Source organism: Sus scrofa, chromosome 5 (assembly GCF_054392235.1).
Source record: "Sus scrofa isolate SSC_HxYL_T2T_F1_AM1 chromosome 5, Sscrofa_HxYL_maternal_Yorkshire_Landrace_v2.0, whole genome shotgun sequence".
Taxonomy (NCBI): domain Eukaryota; kingdom Metazoa; phylum Chordata; class Mammalia; order Artiodactyla; family Suidae; genus Sus; species Sus scrofa.
The window spans coordinates 98,819,348-98,838,258 of NC_139387.1; the positions used below are offsets into that span (position 1 = coordinate 98,819,348).

General features: G+C 37.1%; 1 protein-coding gene across 8 annotated transcripts in view; it reads right to left on the reverse strand.

Annotated features, from left to right (window-relative positions):
• The window catches only part of LOC146403580 (uncharacterized), a 688,950-nt gene that overhangs the window by 66,068 nt on the left and 603,971 nt on the right, over positions 1 to 18,911 (reverse strand). The window contains exon 1 of one of the 8 annotated variants that reach the window (XR_014804418.1): positions 3,519 to 4,259. The exons of 6 other annotated variants lie outside the window; for them this stretch is intronic. The gene's annotated coding sequence lies outside the window, so the exon portion shown is untranslated. Of the gene's footprint in view, positions 1 to 3,518; positions 4,260 to 18,911 lie in introns of those variants that run through there. One more of the 8 variants, XR_014804422.1, reaches the window with a different exon arrangement.

An 18,911-nucleotide genomic window follows, 5' to 3' on the forward strand; every position in this document is an offset into this window, starting at 1 on the left:
GAGCAGCCCAAGAAATGGCAAAAAGACAAAAAAAAAAAAAAAAAAAAAAAAAAAACAAGCAAAATTAATATTTACTAAGTGTCCTCTGTAGAAAGGGCACAGGAAATTACACTAAAATTTCACCATAGCCCATGAAGTTTTTCTTACCGGAAAACTGGGGCTTCAGGAGCTTAGTAACTGCCCAAGATCACAAGATCTTGGATATTACATAAGATACTGGGGTAAGTTTCAAACCCAAACTCTGGTTTAATATGTTTGTTCTCCTACTATATAAGTTTAAGTAGCAAAATACTATTTTTTGCATTTTGTAAAAGTATGAGTAGACAAAGTGCCTCTCTATTTTAATCATTTCCCTGTTGAGGAAATAATTTTTAATTATACGCATTAATTTTATAACATTTTCTATAATACTAGGGTCATAAAATGCTATGCATTTCCTGGTAATGGTCCCCCGACTGTGGCTAAATCCCACCTTCCTACATACAATGTGGTAAAATACAAGGAACTCAAGTTACGCATACCCACACTTTGTACATACCGCAGACACACACATGCACACATATATATGTAGAAAATTTTTTATGTATCATTTTTTGAAAGCAGGATTTTAAAAAGAAACATTAAACATGATGTTTAATGATGTTTAAATGCTTGCTTGCTCACATATTGAAATATATGTAGGCTAAAGTACATGAAATTAACTACAAAATAGACTAGTTTGTAAGCTGAGGTGAAAAAAGTCAGGAACATTCTGGATATACTGGTGGAATGTGCAATCAATGCTTCTGTTTTATTGCCATGTCCTCTATGAATTTTAATTAAACATATATCAGAAGAAATAAAAATGTGATGGAAGCTACAGTTTAGAGAAAATGAATTTATCAAATAGCTGCAAGCAGCTTTTTTTTACTTTATTCAGGGGATCATGAAATCCTGCAGTCCTGAAGAACCCTGCCTTCGACTTGCTTATACAAGCAAATATACATTGATGTATGTTCTTGTGTGTGTGTGTCTATGTCTGAAGAGATAGAGCACATACTTTTAAGACCCACCCTTTTCTTGAGCTTAAAAAACCAAGTTTAAGCCATCTTGATCTTTACTCTCTAAATATTTAAATCTTCTGTTATTTTTCTTCCAGTCATCTCTGATAATTCTTTTACTTTATACTGACAATGTGGCAAAATCAGAGGACACTTTTTTTTTTTTTTATCGTTTTTGGGCCACACTTGCAGCATATGGAGGTTCCCAGGCTAGGGGTCAAATTGCAGCCATAGGCACCAGCCTACGCCAGAGCCACAGCAACATGGGATCTTTAACCCACTGAGCGAGGCCAGGGATCAAACCTGGGTCTTCATGGATGCCAGTCAGATTTGTTTCCACTGAGCCGTGATGGGAACTCTGCAGAGGACACATATTTTAGATGCATGTGCTTTATGACTGTTTGGGGTGCAAATTAAATGTAAGAGGGCAAACTCCAAATACCAAGTGTGTGGCCAAATTACAGAGGTTTGTGCATCCATAGGGAGAGGCAGATATAGGGATTCTAATTAGGAAAATTACATCTATATACCTCTATCTATATCTTTATAGTCTCTGGGGTCCCAGAGGTTCATACATAATGTTAAGCCTCTTTGGAAGTTTTTGTTTGTTTGTTTTGTCTTCTTAGGGCCACACCCGCAGCATGTGGAGGTTCCCAGGCTAGAGGTCTAATCAGAGCTGTAGCTGCCGGCCTACGCCACAGCCACAGCAATGCCAGATCCGAACCATGTTTGCAACCAACAACACAGTTCACGGCAGTGCCAGATCCTCAACCCACTGAGCGAGGCCAGGCATCAAACCGGCAACCTCTTGGTTCCTAGTTGGATTCATTTCCGCTGCACCACAATGGGAACTCCAGAAGTTCTTCGTATTGACTTTTAACTTGAAATTCCAAATAATTTTTGCAATTCAGTTCCAAGTGATTCTGTAAAATGTCTGCTTTCACGTTAATTTTCAGAGTTCAGGAATCGTGGATGTGTACTATTGATTCAGTTCCCAAATTCTGGTATTTGTCTCAATAGAAAAAAAATGCATAAGAAACTCCAGATTCAAAAGTGCCCAATAGTTAGCTCAGAGCATGCCAAAGTTGTCAAATGATATTACAGTTATATTCTTTAAAGCGCTTGAAAAAAGCTGGATAACATTGTGTAAAAAGCTGGATTTTATGGCTCTATCTGTGCCAAACAGATTGTCCAACAGAAAGCACCCTGGTAAGCCTAATTATTACTCCACATATGGTACGTGGCATTATAAGCTCTTTTGAGGTTTTTGGAAAGGGAGAGTTATGAGTGACAACCACAGCAGGGCGTGCTGAAGATTTTTAACTCCATCTCCTAACAATCCCATATTGGCAGGGCATAAGACAGAAAATGCTGTTTCAGTAATCATTCTCTCGTGCATTTATTTTCAGGGCAAATAATTTTGTTAAAACTTACAGGGTAGAGTGGAGAAGGAAGTGATATAAAAATAGTACATATATTCAGTAATGATTGTTCTTCAAAATATGGCTATTTATAAGAGCAGCTTTCATCTCTCACTTTAAAATCACAGCAGCCTTTGTGATACCTTATTTAGGGAATAACGTAGAATCTGTTTTGGAGTACAATTTAAGGTAAATGTTAAGAAAACATTTTGATTAGTATGTGTGGGTGGTTGCACTAAGAAAATATGTTGGGAGAATGAACTCAGAGAAACCTGGAAGCAATCAGTCATGTATCAGATTTGCTTCTATGCTTTAATTGCTTATGTTTGAGAAGCATCTCAGAGAGAAAAGAGGACATGTAAGGAAGAGGGTTGTTTTATACTTATGGTTTCAATAGGTCAATCCAATGCGAACTATTTCTAAGTCAAATTTGTAGATATCTCAACATGGCTTAAAACAAAATTCTGACATCCCCTGACCTCCATCTCTGAAGCATTTTAAAGGTCATCTTCATCTGTTTAGTTGCAGAATCTTATGCTTAGCAGTCATTGTACCAGTGGAGGGCACACCCAGAATGTTCAAGACCAGGACATGTGAAAGGTGTTTGCACATATTAAACAGTAATTATGATTACACCAAGCTGTGTAGGATTTCAAAAGCCTTTGACTGTCCAAGTCCAGGAAACTTAGTAAATTCCTGGCAACACTTCTTCCTTGTTTTTGATAAAATAAATAATCCTCTTCTCTAGCGAAACAAAGGGATATTCTTCTCTAGTGTTTTATTCTAAATATTAAAAACAGAACACTACTTGAAATTAAGGACTATCTTATCTTACAGTTAAGGGCAGAGTAACTGGGTGCAAACAATTAATAGTCCCAGTAGATCTCTAGCCATGATCAAGGCGAAAAGAAAGTCCTGACATCAGGATTCGAGATAGCATTTTGTTCTTTTGTGGTTATTTCAAAGATTATTTTAAAACAAAATCAGGTATAGTTTATTACTGTCATTTAAAAGATGAGGAAAACCAAACCCGGATTTTAATTCAGCTTTTACTTACATTTTTAAGTTGAAGTTGGATTAACTCTTTGGAGATATGACATCATAATAAGGTTAAAATAATATTTACCACTTCATTTTTCCCTCTGAAAGTGGAGTAGTTAATGTTCTTGGTCTCTGCTGCTATTGCTGTTTTCTCCAAAAGGTGGCAGTTGTGTACTCCTTTTCTTTCTCAGGGTGCAGAGAACCAGGGGAGCCAGAGGGACCGGAATGAATTTTCAGAATTGTTTTCCTTTAACAAATTCCGAGCAGCCACGTCAGAAATCTGCATTTCTGCAACTGCAGCTACTTTACTCTCTTAACCCTTCAAATGAGAATTAGGCTGATTTTGAGAAGAAAAACAGGCTTCTCATCTCAGTTTGCTTTAAACTTTGGAGTTGTTCATCCCAAGTTTATTTTATAACGGTCTTCTTCCCTTCTGATCTTTGAATCAAGTTCTAATTCTTTTTTTTTTTTTTTAGATAACCTTGATCCATTTGAAGTTATCCTTCTTAATTAGAATGCATAAGCTACACAGGAGTATGTCTGGACTCCATCTAAACAAACCTTTCTGACAACATAAATCCAGAAGGATAAATCATTCAAACTGGAGAAATCTTTTGAGCTGTGAAAAGGCAAGAAAGAGAGGGACAGAAGGAAAGGAAAACATTTTGGAGAGATTCTGATGATGAGACAGGAATTAGATGAGACAAATTAAACTAAGTTGCTCCCAATTCCTACAGCTAAAAAGAGCTTTAAATATGATATAATGGTGTCCAGCCACTTCATTTTATAGATGAGGAAACTGAGTCCCAGAAAGCTAAAGAATGTCTTCAATGGAATGCAACCAAGTTCTTTTTCTACTTATGGTGAAAGAATGCAATGATCTGTCAAAGAGATGCGTTACATCACAAGTTGTAGGAAACAAGATTTCAGATAGTTTTGAAAACTGAGGTCTGTTTAACCATAATTCCTTTTTTCACGTACATATTGAGTCACTATGCTGTCTTAGAAACCTCTGCTTCACATAGGAATATGGTCATTCATTAACCATGTAAGTTATTAGATTTGTGCTCAATACAGTAGCCACTAGCCACATGTGACTAATTGAATTTTAAATTAATGAAAATTAAATAAAATGTAAAATTTAGTTCCTCAGTTACACTAGCCACATTTCAAGCTACATGTGGCAAATGGCAATTATACAGGGCAGGGTACACAGAATTTCCATCATTGCTGAAAGTTCTCTCGGATTGTTCTCGTATAGATAGATCATCAACTGTAAAGAGTATGAGAAGAGTACAGCACATAATGTGATGCAGTATCCAGTGTGTAGTGCCTAAAAGCATTGTTCATAATTTATGTAGGTTTATAAGCAAATTTACAACCAACTTTGGCAAATTAGCAGGTTTATGTCTTCTTAAACCTTCTGTCCCTCCCCTTTTCACTGTACTTTTGTCTTCTCTAATATTCTTCACTTTTGAGTGTTCAGTAAATCTTTGTGAGTACCCTATTTATTCCCTCTTGGGTGCACTGCTTGATTACATTTCACACTGTCGATTGAATACCTACTGTGTGACAAACATTGCAATAGATAACTAAAAAGAGAGAATTAGACACTCTGTGATAGTGACTTAGGCAGGAGGAAAACATGTTTCCAGAATCTATTCAGGACAGAAAATGAGCTCTTCTCATTATTTGAATTAGCAAAAGCAAGTATTATTAACATGTTTATGTAGACTAAGAGATGGGAGATTATAATGAGGGGTTTAGTGACTTGCTCAGAATAACACAGGTGATATAAAGGCATCCTCAGGCTGGAATCCAAGTCTTTTTACACCAGGTTCAGTGCTTTTTCTAATCTGCTACCCAACTCAGAGTAGACATTGGTTTATGCCAAATTCCTAATTTCTGACATCTGCCAATGAATCATCAAATAAGTTGTTCCTTCCTTCCATACATCAACATTATGTTTAAGTCTAATTTTCAGAGCTTCTTTGAATAAAGACAGAATTATATTTGTGTCTTTACATGGACTTCTCTGGAACACAGGTAAGTGCCTATAGAAGGTCCTTGTGTTAAATCAACCTGTGCTTGATGTTCTCTTAATACTTAGAACTCTTAGGGATTGTTAGAGCTTAAATATAAATTAAACCAACGTTCTTTCTATTAAGAAAAAAAGAATAGCTATAATTCTCATTAGCGGGCAGGTGAATAAACTACACCATTTGCAGGCAGTCAGAAGAGCAGTAGCGTAGCATACAGAGTGTGAGATTTGACACTTCCCATGCCATTCTGTATGGAAGAGTGATTCATTTAGGCACACCTAAATCCAGATGTTAGCTAGGTCTTCGATAGATTTTCTCTTTCCATCAGCCCTTCCTTGGAAATTTGGCACCACCATGCCATCATTGAAATGGCTTGGTGATGTGCTGTAACAGCCCATTACGAACCTTCTTGGAAGCACCTTATTTGAAAGTGCTCCACCTACACCACAGTCCACTCAGTACAAAGGTTAGGATAGTAAGATTCCTCTCACACATTCAAGTTATCAATCAAATATTGGTTTTTATGTTTTGATGGGGTCTCAGGATACTCTATGTCACTTGCAATTATTTTAATCATAAATCATATTATAGTGAGATGGTACCACATTTATTTATAAAAGGAATCTAGCTAGAGATTGTCCTTATCTTTTTCAAATAGGAACTTCCAATAATCTTGTCATATTTTCTTATCCTACTCATCACATTTGCTGTGCAGGATTTAACTGGCTGAAACTTTTTCCCAGTCCTTCATAAAGTACTTCCCTGACTCCATTATTCTTTTCACTTTGTCATACTCTCCTGCCAAAACGAACAAAGAAAACAAAGCAAACAAATCAGGAAATGTCCTCTTTATAATGACTTTTCTACCTTTTAGTGGCTCATATTCTTTTCTTCCCAACCCATCAATTTAAAGAATCTTCCCTTTCCTTATCTACAATTCATTTGTTCCTCTCTTTCAGGGTTTTCTTATAGTATCTTAGAGTTTAAAGATTCTCATAACCAACAATACTGTTCATGCATTTTTTAATACACTTTTCTTACAATAACAAAACTATATTCATACGTTGAATAATATATATGCTGCCCAGCGTGATGAAATTCATCTTTTCAGAGCAGACACTCCCTAGCTATGTGGCTTTGAGCAAATGACTTTATCATTTTGGAATCCAATGTTCTCATCTGAAAGATTAAATGGAAAAAACATAATAAAAATTTTTATTGCTTGTATTTTATTTTTCTCAGTTTTCTTTTAAAAGAGTCTGGTAAGAAAAACATAGTAGGAGTTCCTGTTGTGGCTCAGCAGTAACAAACCTGACTAGTATCCATGAGGAGGTGGGTTCCATTCCTGGCGCTGCTCAGTGGGTTAAGGATCTGGCATTGCCATGAGCTGAGGTGTTGGTCACAGACATGGCTCATATCCTGCATTGCTGTGGCTGTGGTGTAGGCTGGTAGCTGCAACTCCAGTTCAATCTGGGAACTTCCATATGCCACATGTGCAGACCTAAAAAGAAACAGTAGCTAATAAATGTATTTTCCTATAGATTGTGTGGCACTGTAACTCAAAAACTTATTTTCTAGGAGTTCCCGTTGTGGCACAGCGATAATGAATCTGACTAGAAGACATGAGGTGGCGGGTTCCATCCTTGTCCTTGCTTAGTGGGTTAAGGATCCAGTGTTGCTGTGAGCTGTAGGTCGCAGTCGCAGCTTGGATCCCAAGTTGCTATGGCTATGGTGTAGGCCGGCAGCTGTAGCTCAAATTGAACCCCTATCCTGGAAAACTCCATATGCTGCAGGTGTGACCCTAAAAAGAAAAAAACAAAACAAAACTTGTTTTCTAGAATGTGTTAGCACTAGTGAAAGTAATTTTGGAAAATAAACTTTTAGTCAAAGATAAAATTTGTTATTGAGGATTTATATAATTCTGCCAGAAGACCAGAGCTGGATATTTTGCAAAATAAATATACTCTGATAGTAGCCACAAAAATAAGGGGAAATCCCAATAAATTTAGTTGAAGAGTGAATTTGTATCATTAAAATATATTCCAGTTTATATTACATAGCATTAGATAATGCCATGATATTCTTTAATAATCCACATCCGGAAATTGGATACATACATAAAAGGGCATTTGTGCTGCAATCATGTGAATTTGTTCTGTGGCCTGGGAATCTCTCCATCATGTGAGAGAGCATAGAGCTGACTTCTTCCCAGTCAAGCTTCCAGTACACGTGCTTCTCGCATAGCCACAGCACGTCTTAACCAGCCCATTTGACATTTTTTAAAAAGTGTGTACCTTGATCACTTTGAGATATGTGGCTCTTAGTATTAAAAGAAAAATTTTGTTTACAACAGACAAATTCCAAATCTGAGTTGTTACTCTTAAAATATTTTAGAAATGTGAAATAGCCAGACCAATACTCTATAGGCTTGCTTCCAAAGAAAAGTTACTTATATAGGCTATACATCAGCTAACTCAATCTCCCTTTTTTTGAAACTTTAAAATATATTGTCTTTTCCTTTTTTTTTTTTTTAGTGGATTGGTGCTTTTATCTTTTTGTTTCATTTTTTATAGTTTTATTGAAGTATAGTTAATTTATAATGTGATCATGTCTTCTCCGCAACAAAGCAATTCAGTTATGCATATACACACTTCCATTCTTTTTCAGATTCTTATAGGCTGTCACAGAATATTGGGTAGTTTCCTGTGCTATACAGCAAGTCCCCGTTGGCCAGTCATTCCATATGACACAATGTGCATATGCCAATCCAAAATCTTGCTGTGTATCAGCTCAAACCTTGACACTCGCTGAATATTTGGGCTCCCATTACTCTACGAATACTTATGGCAACTGTTGGCTGTCATCACAGCATTCTTTCCTTCATTACTTTTATCTTCTATACGGCTCTACTCTTGACAGGGAAAATGTTAGGTACAAAAGGGCACGAGCTATTTATTATACATCTTTGACATGAGCAGAGGTCCAACTGGAAATCATAATACTTCTCCTAAAGATAGGCTTTTATCAAATTACACTGCAGAAAAAATAATTTGGACAAACTACTCTTGAACAACAACAACCAAAAATCCCCCCTAAGAAATAGGGAAAGGGAACACATTAACAAATTATTTGCATTTGTTAATTTTGACTACATGCCTTTGTACCCACTGTACAATGAATCTGTAATAACTACTTATTGATTTGTCATGAAGAACTTCTTTCTGATTATGTTTGGCAAAATAAAATTTAGAGTTACCATCTATTACAGGACAGTAGAGTGTCCATTCAAACAAAAGAACTGTGTAAGGATTAACCTTGTTTGAAAATGTCAGTGTAGTGCATACCAGCTTATCATGTGAAAGTGAATAGTTTCCATTACTTTGTAAGGTGTCTTTAACTGGGAGGACGGTGAATTTTGGATCTATGGGTTAAGGTCTGTTCATCTCAAATGTGATACCAAGAAAGGTAGCAAACTGCTTTTCTGATATTATTTACACAGCAAAGATTTTTATGCTGCCTTGTCTCAAATTTAAGTGTTGAGTCACTATCTTCTGAGGTTCCTTCTCAATAAGAACTTGTTAGCAATACAAGGGATACTGAAAACTATAATTTTACTGTAGCTTGAACTTGCCCAGATTAAAGGAGGGACAAAGTTCTGAACAAACTCTCCTCTGGCTAAAATCCAGTACTTCTATGCCAAATACTTTTTTTTTTTTTTTTTTGCCTGTAAGATGAAAAAAAAAAGGGGGGTGTCTTTATAAAGAAAAGTTATTTCATTGAAAAGGATTTTTCATTTATCTTGTCATGATTATGACAAATTTCACTAATCCCACATTTTAAGGTATCTTAACCTCTGAGCCTGTTTTTGTTTTTTTTTTAATTTTCTTTCCTTTATATTAAAAAAACTCTAAATTAGCTCAAATGAGTAATGATTAAGGAATTTCCTACCACAGCCATAAACGAGTATCAACAAGCAGTCAATGGATGGATGGATAAAATAACATTGGCAGATTCTTTTATTTACAAACATTGAAAAATACAGACATTGTCATTTATCTCTCTGAATATTTATATTCTCGACACAAAATGAAGTCATGGAGACATGCCCATCTGTTTATTTTTTAAAATCCTTGGTGTCAACTGTTTAGAAGTTTCCAGTTCAAACCAGGAATGAAGGCATTCTTGTGGGATGTAGTCAAGTCAAGGAATTCTGTCCAAATCTTTGAAACAAACAAAATTTTTGGCTTATATTTCAGAAAAGTTTAGATAAGTTTTTCATTTTTATAACTTACAAGCAGTCTTTCAACTGATGTGTGCGTGTGTGTGTGTGTGTGTGTGTGTGTGTGTGTGTTCGTAGTTCTTAAAATTAGAAGCAAAGTGTTAAGGAGACCCCATATGGTTTGACTGTTGTGAAAACCTGGTTGATGTGAAATGCAACTTAGAAGCTGATGGTTTTGGCTACCAGCATGGGAGGAGGATATTGAGACAGGGTGGATCACTTTTATTTGAGTATCATTTACTGGGACTTGGCTGGGAACCCCACACTGGAGAATAGCAGAGTATGCTAGGTTGTTCTCTCTTTGCCTTAGTCTATGCCCCATGCTTCTGTACCCCTTCTGGGACAATTTCTGAAGACCACCTCACCTGGGCTCCCTTGCCAGCTGGCTTCTGCTTAGAATCACCCCATGGGTCCCCGTGTATTAAGATATGAAGGTGAAAAGAGAAAGTTGTGCATTTTGCCCCTTCTCCCTCCTTTTATCAGCACCTGGTCCCTGGTAATAATTGTATTTTTCTTCCCCACCGGGAAACCACTCTTGCAATTCCAACTCTTCATGACCTCTGGCAACACTGTTTCTTCCTCTTGTCCTTTTGGTCTTGTGGGTGGAAACAACCTCCCACAGTTTTTAGTCTCTGGGTGCCCTGCCAACCCTTGTTTGCTCCTTTTACTGGGCCCACACATAGTCAGGACCCCAATCAATAAAAATTCTTCTTTAAAGGCAGAAGATATGTGCACAGTGTGAGAAGGAAAGGTGGGCTTTGTTCATTGTCTCACTGGTTATGAAAGTAGAATTAATTATTGTCCCTCAGCCAAGTATTCATTGTGGAAATAAAAAGTAATTCATATTTCTTACTGGATAATTTTTGAAAATATATAACATGGAAAAAAGTAAATAGGAAAGAAAATAGTAATTAACTTTACTGATCGATAGTAGCAATGTATTAGCTGTGTCTCTATGAAGTAGGCACTGTCATTGCCCTTGCTTTAAAATATAGGACCAAACTACTGAGAGGTCAAATGACTTGCGTTAGGTCATACAGCTATAGGATGGCAGAGGAAAGATTTGAACTGAGGCAGATTGGTTCCTAGGCCTACCCTTGTAGCCACTGTGCCTTTCTACCTCTTGGAAAGGAAACTGGGAGTGAAAGGAATAGCATTTATTAAGTACCTACTATGTGTCAGGAAGTGCTCTAGATGCTTTCACATGGGCTATCTCATATATTGCTCTTTCAGCAGCACTTGACACTGTCATACATTATCTATTTTGAGAATCATTTTCCTTTCTAGGTTTCTCTGACACTACATGCTATTCTGGTTTTCCTCTCACTTTCCTTTGCTAACTTGTTCTTGTCTATTCAGCCTTTAAATGTGGGAATGTTTTGGAGTTCCCATTGTGGTCCAGCCAGTTAAGAACCTAACAAGTATCCAAGAGGATGAGTGTTCGGTCCCTGGCCTTGCTCAGTGGTGAAGGATCGGCATTGCCATGAGCTGTGGTGTAGGTCACAGACACGGTTTGGATTTAGTGTTGCTGTGACTGTGGTGTAGGTCGCAGATGTGGCTCCTGCATTGCTATGGCTATGGCGTAGGCTGGCAGCTGCAGCTACAATTCAACCTCTAGCTCCGGGACTTCCGTATGCCACAGGTGCACTAAAAAGAAAAAGAAATGTGGGAATGTTTGGACTTCTCTTCCTGCTTCTATTCTTACTTGTTAAACTCATCTAATTAAGTAACATATGTCAATGATCCACAGATGACTCATATTTTTATTACTAAATTGTCCTCTCTCCTTAATGTTATACCTGTACGTTCATCTGCCTCCTGGACATCTCCCTTTTGATACTTAGTAAGCCTCTCAGCCTTAACATGGCCAACTGAGAATGCTTGGTTCATTTCTTCTTCAACCTGCTTCTCTCTCTGTCATCACCATTTTATGAAATTGCACTGCCATCTATTACAATGGATCAAGCTAAAAATCAAGAATTATCCTAGAGTGTTCATGCTTTCCTTTTCCTGATATCTAATTATCAATACATTCTGTCTGCTCCATCTGTGGAGTCCAAGTCCCTTCCTGGGACTACCACTATATTTGCCTCAGTCATTGGGATAACTTCCTAAGTGATCTTCTTATTTCTAATCTTGCTCTCCTTCAAAAATTTCTACATATGGCAGCCAAATAATTATTTTAAGCATATCGTGCCAGTTTACTGCTGAAATCCTTTATTGGCTTCCAAACAAAATGCAGTTTTTATCCAGAAAGAAAACAAATCCAAACAAAATGCAATCTCCTTTGCATGGAATAACCGTACCTAAACTGGTTTCTATTGAGTGAATGGATCCCATAGTAGAAATATTTGGCCTTTACAATATCTCTTCCAGATGGCTCTTAGTATGTCTATTTTTTATTAAAGTAGAAATGGAGGTGCAGAATAACATATTTCTCCCTCTCTTGGGAGGTCTTGAAATCAGTTCTTAAGTGGACTTGACTCATGTAATACATATTAAGCAGCCAATATTTTCTTAATTACTTACAATGTATTAGGCACAATACTCTAGTGTGCACTTTTTCGTGTATTATGTTATTATTTTATAATGAGAAGCTTAAGGTGCTATATCATCTTCATTTGATAATTTGAGGAACAAGGCTCAGAGAGTTTAAGTAACTTACTCTAAGTCACAGAGCTGGTTAGTGGGAAAGGGTTGATCTAATACCAGGTCTGTATTCCAAAACCTACTGCCTTACCCATGTGACTTCTCCAAATCCTTGAAAAGATGGTGTGTACATTTTTTTATTCCTACCAATTATATACACACATTTTTCTCTTTCAAAGAATATAAACTATTTTAAACATGTCAGAACTTAATGTTTTTATAAACTTTGTGTTTGTAGATGGAAGGCAGAGACAGCAGTTTTGTTCAAAACCTAGTGACTATTCTCTTTCTCCTTGGTTGGTCCAAAAACAATTATCAAAGAGCACTTAACTGAAAAATACAAGGAAGCAAGTCATTTAGTGTGAATGTTTAAAGGAAGTTTTCTTTTCTTCTTCTTTTTTTTTTTTGTCTTTTCTAGGGCCGCATCCACGGCATATGGAGGTTCCCAGGCTAGGGGTCTAATCAGAGCTGTAGCCATCAGCCTATGCCAGAGCCACAGTAATGCCAGATCCGAGCTGCGTCTGCGACCTACACCACAGCTCATGGCAACTCCGGATCCTTAACCCACTGAGTGAGGCCAGGGATCAAACCAGCAACGTCATGGTTCCTAGTTGGATTTATTTTTTTAAATAAACTTTTTAATGATATAGTCTTATTTGACCTTGTAATATATACTTTCTAATCAGGGAATTTTAATTAAAAAATCCATGCCAGAGAAATAGAATCATTTAAATATGTGGTTACAAGATCAATCCTCTTTTTTTTTTTTTTTTTTTTTTTTTTTTTTGTCTTTTTGGGGTCAATCCTCCTCTTGTAAGGGAAAATATTTTCATATCAAGCATTTTTGGTTCACACTAGGAGGAAAGAATACAAAAATATTATGTTAATACTTAACAATAGATATGCAACATGATCCCCAAATTATACTAAATTGGACGTGCTTATATAGGGATTCCATCTTTTTCATCCTGGGAGAGAAACATACTATAAATTCCATTTTGAAAATGACTTTTTAAAATTGCCATAAATTTAGTGTACTACACAACTTGCTGCTTTGACAACGGCGAGCATATTAATATATTTTTCCAAGATCATCTTTTGCAGAGCATTTCCTTTTCATGTCCAAAGAAATCACAAAGGGAATATGTTATCCTGTTTATTCCAACGAAATTATGAATCAAGCTTTATTTTCTTTCTTGCTTTGGAAAACAAATGCCAATAGAAAGCACTACTAGTAAGAAGTCAGGAAATTTGGTCTTCGAAGCAACGCAAATTTAAAACTATGTTCATTGTAACTTGGGCTTCCAAAATGCCACAGTGATCCCTTCACTTATATTCTCTCAGATAACTTTCAACAAGAAGAATTTTTGTTTGCTTTTAGAAATAAAGATCCAGATGCAATGTGAAAATGGGCAAAGATGCAGACAATGACTCTGACCTTATGGGAATAGTTTTCTTGTATGAGTTATAACATGGTCCTGATGAAGATTCTCAGGAATGCTTCAAAAATGTCTTAAGCAAATAGAAGAACCATTGTACGATATCTCATATGCTGGCTATTATGAAAGACACAAGCTACTTCTAAGTGTATATTCTACTAAAATTATTACTTTTTAAATTACGTTCAATGCTTGATCATTTTTCCTTTTGTCCTTAATGCGATTGTCATTGATTGTACCTCTGGCCTACTTTTCTGCACATCTCAAAGATTTCTTTCATGAGATACATCATAATCAGTAATGATTCATGTGGTTATTTTTGTTTGGATAATTTCTCCTCCCTTCCTCTGATAAACTCTAAAATACATTTGAGAACATTGACTAATGGCAGCTTGGATATGGACCAAGTCCAATTAGATGTTTAAAAATTATAGTGCTTTGCCTATCACATAGAACTGATCTTCTTTCCAAGGAGTACATGCAGCTAAAAAAAATACCCTAAAATTGAAGTTATCTGCTTTCTGGTCCTGTAATCCCTATATAAACGTTACTTAGTCTAACCAACATATCTGCAAGGAATGAGATGAAAACTACTATTAAACATTACTTTTGTAACTCAGATTCATTTCTCAGATGCTCAGTCATCTACCAGGACCTGAAGAAAGAAGGGAAAACAGAAAAGCCTTAGAATTTTGTTGGCAGAGATGAAAGAGAAAGGGTCTTTAGGAAATGTGAAGCCAGACATGGGGAAGGCCAGGAGAGTCTAGGAGAAGTATGAGTAGAGTTGAAGCTCTTACTGACAAAGGCTTTTTTTGATCAATCTTTAGTCGGGTTCCTCTAAGTCCTTTCTCATCAGGTGTCATCCTTGGGCTCTGTCCTCAGGCCTGCATAACCCAGTTTTAGGAAGAATTCTGCTAGTCAATTTGGTGAGAATCCCCAAACTCAATATCTGATCATGCTTGATATCTCATATAAAATCCTTCATTCCCCCACCCATCCGGATGGTAGTTGGTTATCCTGGCCTGCCTTCAGCAAGAATCCTGTTAGGTCTATTCAGCAAGAATTCCCTCTCTCCTTGACATCTCCTCTTAGTCATTTTCTATCCATCCCTCCCCACAACCTGCTTCTTGCCTTCTTGCCAGTAAATTCCCACTGGTCCTTGCTTGTTTAGAATTGAGCCCAGTTCTACACTGAGGTCCTTTTCCCTCTATTGCCATAGTTCCTGAACAAAATCTGTTTTTTGTCTGTTTTTTGTTTTTACCACTTTAACCACTAACTGGCTCTGGTTTGTTTTCTTTTTTTTTTAGGGCCACACCCATGGCATATGGAAGTGCCCTGGCTAGGGGTCAAATCAGAGCTGTAGCTGCCAGCATATGCCACAGCTACAGTAATGTAGGATCTGAGCCTTGTCTGCGACCTACACCACAGCTCATGGCAATGCCAGATCCCCAACCCACTGAGCGAGGACAGTAATTGAACCTGCAACCTCATGGTTATTAGTCAGAGTCATTTCTGCTGCACCACAGTGGGAACTCCCTGGCTCTGGTTTTCTTTAACAATATGAAATATCTTTGGAAAGGAGGTGGGACAATATATTGCTAATAAACAAGTAAGGGTGAGAAGTGGAAGGAGAACTCAAAAAGAGAGGAAGTTCTCTTGGGGCTCACCAGGACAAGGGTCACACATGCTTGAGTGGATCTGCCATAGAGGAGTAGAAACTCCCCAACTTCCTGCAGACAAATAGAGGTCTTATTTTTACATGTACAGATTCTTTGCTTTTACTCTGTTCTCTCTATCACACTTTCCAATAAGTTGGTCATTGGTATTTACTGTTTGCCTCATCACTTTATTTCACCATGTTCTTCAATCACATTGCTCTTTCCAGGTTTTAAAAATATTTGCTGTTCTTGTGATGGAGTCCATTTCCATCAGTCTTTGATTTGTTAGAATTTGTCAAAACTTGAATTGCTGTCATCTTTTTTTTTTTCTTTCTTTCTTTTTTGGCTTTTTAGGGCTGTGCCCGCAGCATATGGAGGTCCCCAGGCTAGGGGTCAAATTGGAGCTATAGCTGCCAGCCTATGCCACAGCCATAGCAACACAGGATCCAAGATTAGTTTGCAACCTACACCTCAGCTCATGGCAAGGCCAGATCCTTAACTCACTGAGTGGGGCCAGGGATCAAACCACAACCTCATGGTTATTAGTCAGATTTGTTTCCGCTGCACCACAGTGGGAACTCCTCTTTTTCCTTCCTAATAGTGAATCCTAAAAATATTCAATTTTGTGATTTATATTTGTAAAGACACCACTGGAGTGTGTGGTTTACTTTTCTCTCTCTTGGGATTTTTTTTTTTTTTCTCCTTTTCATTCTGCATTTCTCCCTTGATTCAGGATCTCTTCCATCTCAGCTCCTACACTGACTTCTTTGGTCACCTTATTTTGAAACACAGCAGGCATCATTTCACTTTCTATAGCCTTTATGCTATTTGCTACTCTAGAGAACTCCTCCCATTTTGTCTTTCCAGTGGATTTGGGTGGACTTCTCTTTTCTGTTCACTCTTCACAGCAAGGGTTACCTTTCCCAAGGAGATAACTTGTAACACCTATCATGACTCTACTTTCTTTTGCCTTTTTGTCTCACTACCACCTGAAAAGTATTTTAATTTTTCTTTTCCCTTCAAAAGGTTCTTCATTCTCTGTCCTTTTCTTTAATGGCTTTTGGGTCTTCCCTACATTGTGCAGATGTTACCATTCAGTTTTTTAAAACTCCACTTTCATTTTGAAGCCCTGAACCTGACCCAGCTGCGTCTGTCTCCATTTATCTTGATTTATTATTAGGAAATTTGCACATGTTTTTTTCTTTTCTGCACAAACTTTTTATATCCCACCCTCTGCCTTGCTGTTTTGTTTTGTTTTTTAACAAGTTGCCTCTATATTTGAGATACCCAAACTTTTCTCAACCACAGATTACTGGAAGACTTTTCCAATCTGTTGTTGGGTATGCTTTACCTTTTTGAGATCTCTCCTGTCATATTACTACTTCAAATTCACATCCTTCTGTCCAAATTCCAAATCAGTCTCATCTTGTAATGTTTGGTACATCAGAATGATTCTTGCTTATATATCAGAGTGCCACTTATCTTCATCATCTCTCTAAGCACTTGGGAAAGTAAATAGCCTTCTATTCTGCTGCTCAAATGTGGTACCTGGTCCAGGTGCTATTAATATCAACCAGGCGCTATTAACCATAGACCTTCTGAATTATACTATGCATTTTAACAAGATTCTCTAGGTAATATGTACTCACAGTGAGGTTTAAGAAGCGCCTGTGTGCTACAATATTCACAGACTTGAGAGTGCATAAGAATTAACTCAGTGAGCTCAAGTATGTTGTGATTTGTACCCCAATCTTACTGCCTCAAAGCCTCCTCGTTTGTCTTTGGATTTATGTTCAGCTATTGCGGTTACTATACTCTTCCTCTTTTTTCAAATTCACCACTCTTCTTCCCAGCATACAACATGGTCATATAGATGAACTTACTTCTGTGCCCATGGGCAAGGTAAGACATTATTTTATTTCCCATTTTACTAGTAGAAAACTGAAAAGAGAAATTACATGATTTTCTTAGGGTTACCTAGCTAATCACAAGTAGAATGAAAACACATACTCAAAATCCTTAATTGTTTAAAATTTGTACCATTGCCACAATTTGTTTGTTGAGTAAATATTCAGTTCTGTAAATGTTAATTTTTTCATTTATCTCAATGTTTTTAATATTAAGATACACATTTTAGATTATTGTTAGAGACCCATTTGGAAGTATAATATATAATAGATATGTATGCTATCAAATGTACCTTGAGAGAAAGTAATCGAAAGTAATTGAAGCTTGAAGTTCCCATCATGGCTCACCAGTAACAAACCCAACTAGTATCCATGAGGATGTGGGTTCGATCCCCAGGCTCGATCAGTGGGTTAAGGATCTGGTGGTGTAGGTTGCAGATGCCACTGAGATCTGGCATTGCTCTGGCTGTGGTGTAGGCCAGCAGCTATAGCTCTGATTCCACCCCTAGCCTGGAAACTTACATATGCCACAGGTATAGCCCTAAAAAGATCCCCCCCCCCAAAAAAAAAAACTAATTGAAGCTTAGAAACTATGCAAGAAAGGGTGCCATATTTCCTTAGAAAGGCACAGAGGTTGGTAAGGACATTTCATAAGACAAAATATATTAAGTCACATGTTTCTGGAGAATATTAATAGAATTATTCCATGGTATATGCCATTTCTTTAAACCTTTAAGCCCCTCATCAGGTTGGTCTTGACACACTTCCCCATTCCCCATCCATCAGCTATTCCCCCTCTCTTCAAAACAATGCAAATTATCATTTCTCTTCTTCTTCATGTATTATAAACCTTTCTCATATTGATATTGGAGAAACATGGTTTGGATGAAAAAATAGAGACATACTGATAGCTATTAAAAGCTTTATGAACATTCACAAACAATTAAGAACAACTGTTTTTGGGAGTTCCCATTGTGGCGCAGCAGGTTACGAACCTGGCCAGTATCTGTGAGGATGAAGGTTCAATCCCAGGCCTTGTTCAGTGGGTTAAGGATCTGACATTGCTGTGAGCTGTGGTATAGGCTGCAGAGGTGGCTCGGATCCTGAGTTGCTATGGCTGTGGCATAGGCTGGCAGCTGCAGTTCCAATTTGACCCCTAGCCTGGGAACTTCCATATACCACAGGTGCGTCCTTTAAAAAAAAAAAAAAAAAAAAAAAGAATGACTGTTTACACAGTGAAAGAGCGATAGTCTAATTTGAGATTCTCAACAACTAGTCCATAAATAATAAGATACATTTTATAATGTAGCATATGTAAAATACATCTATTGGCTAGCAATTTTGGCATGTAATTAAAGGATGAACATCTGTAGCTGAAATTAAAATATGCTACTGCTACATAATTACATAATTTAAAATTCTGTTAAAATACCTC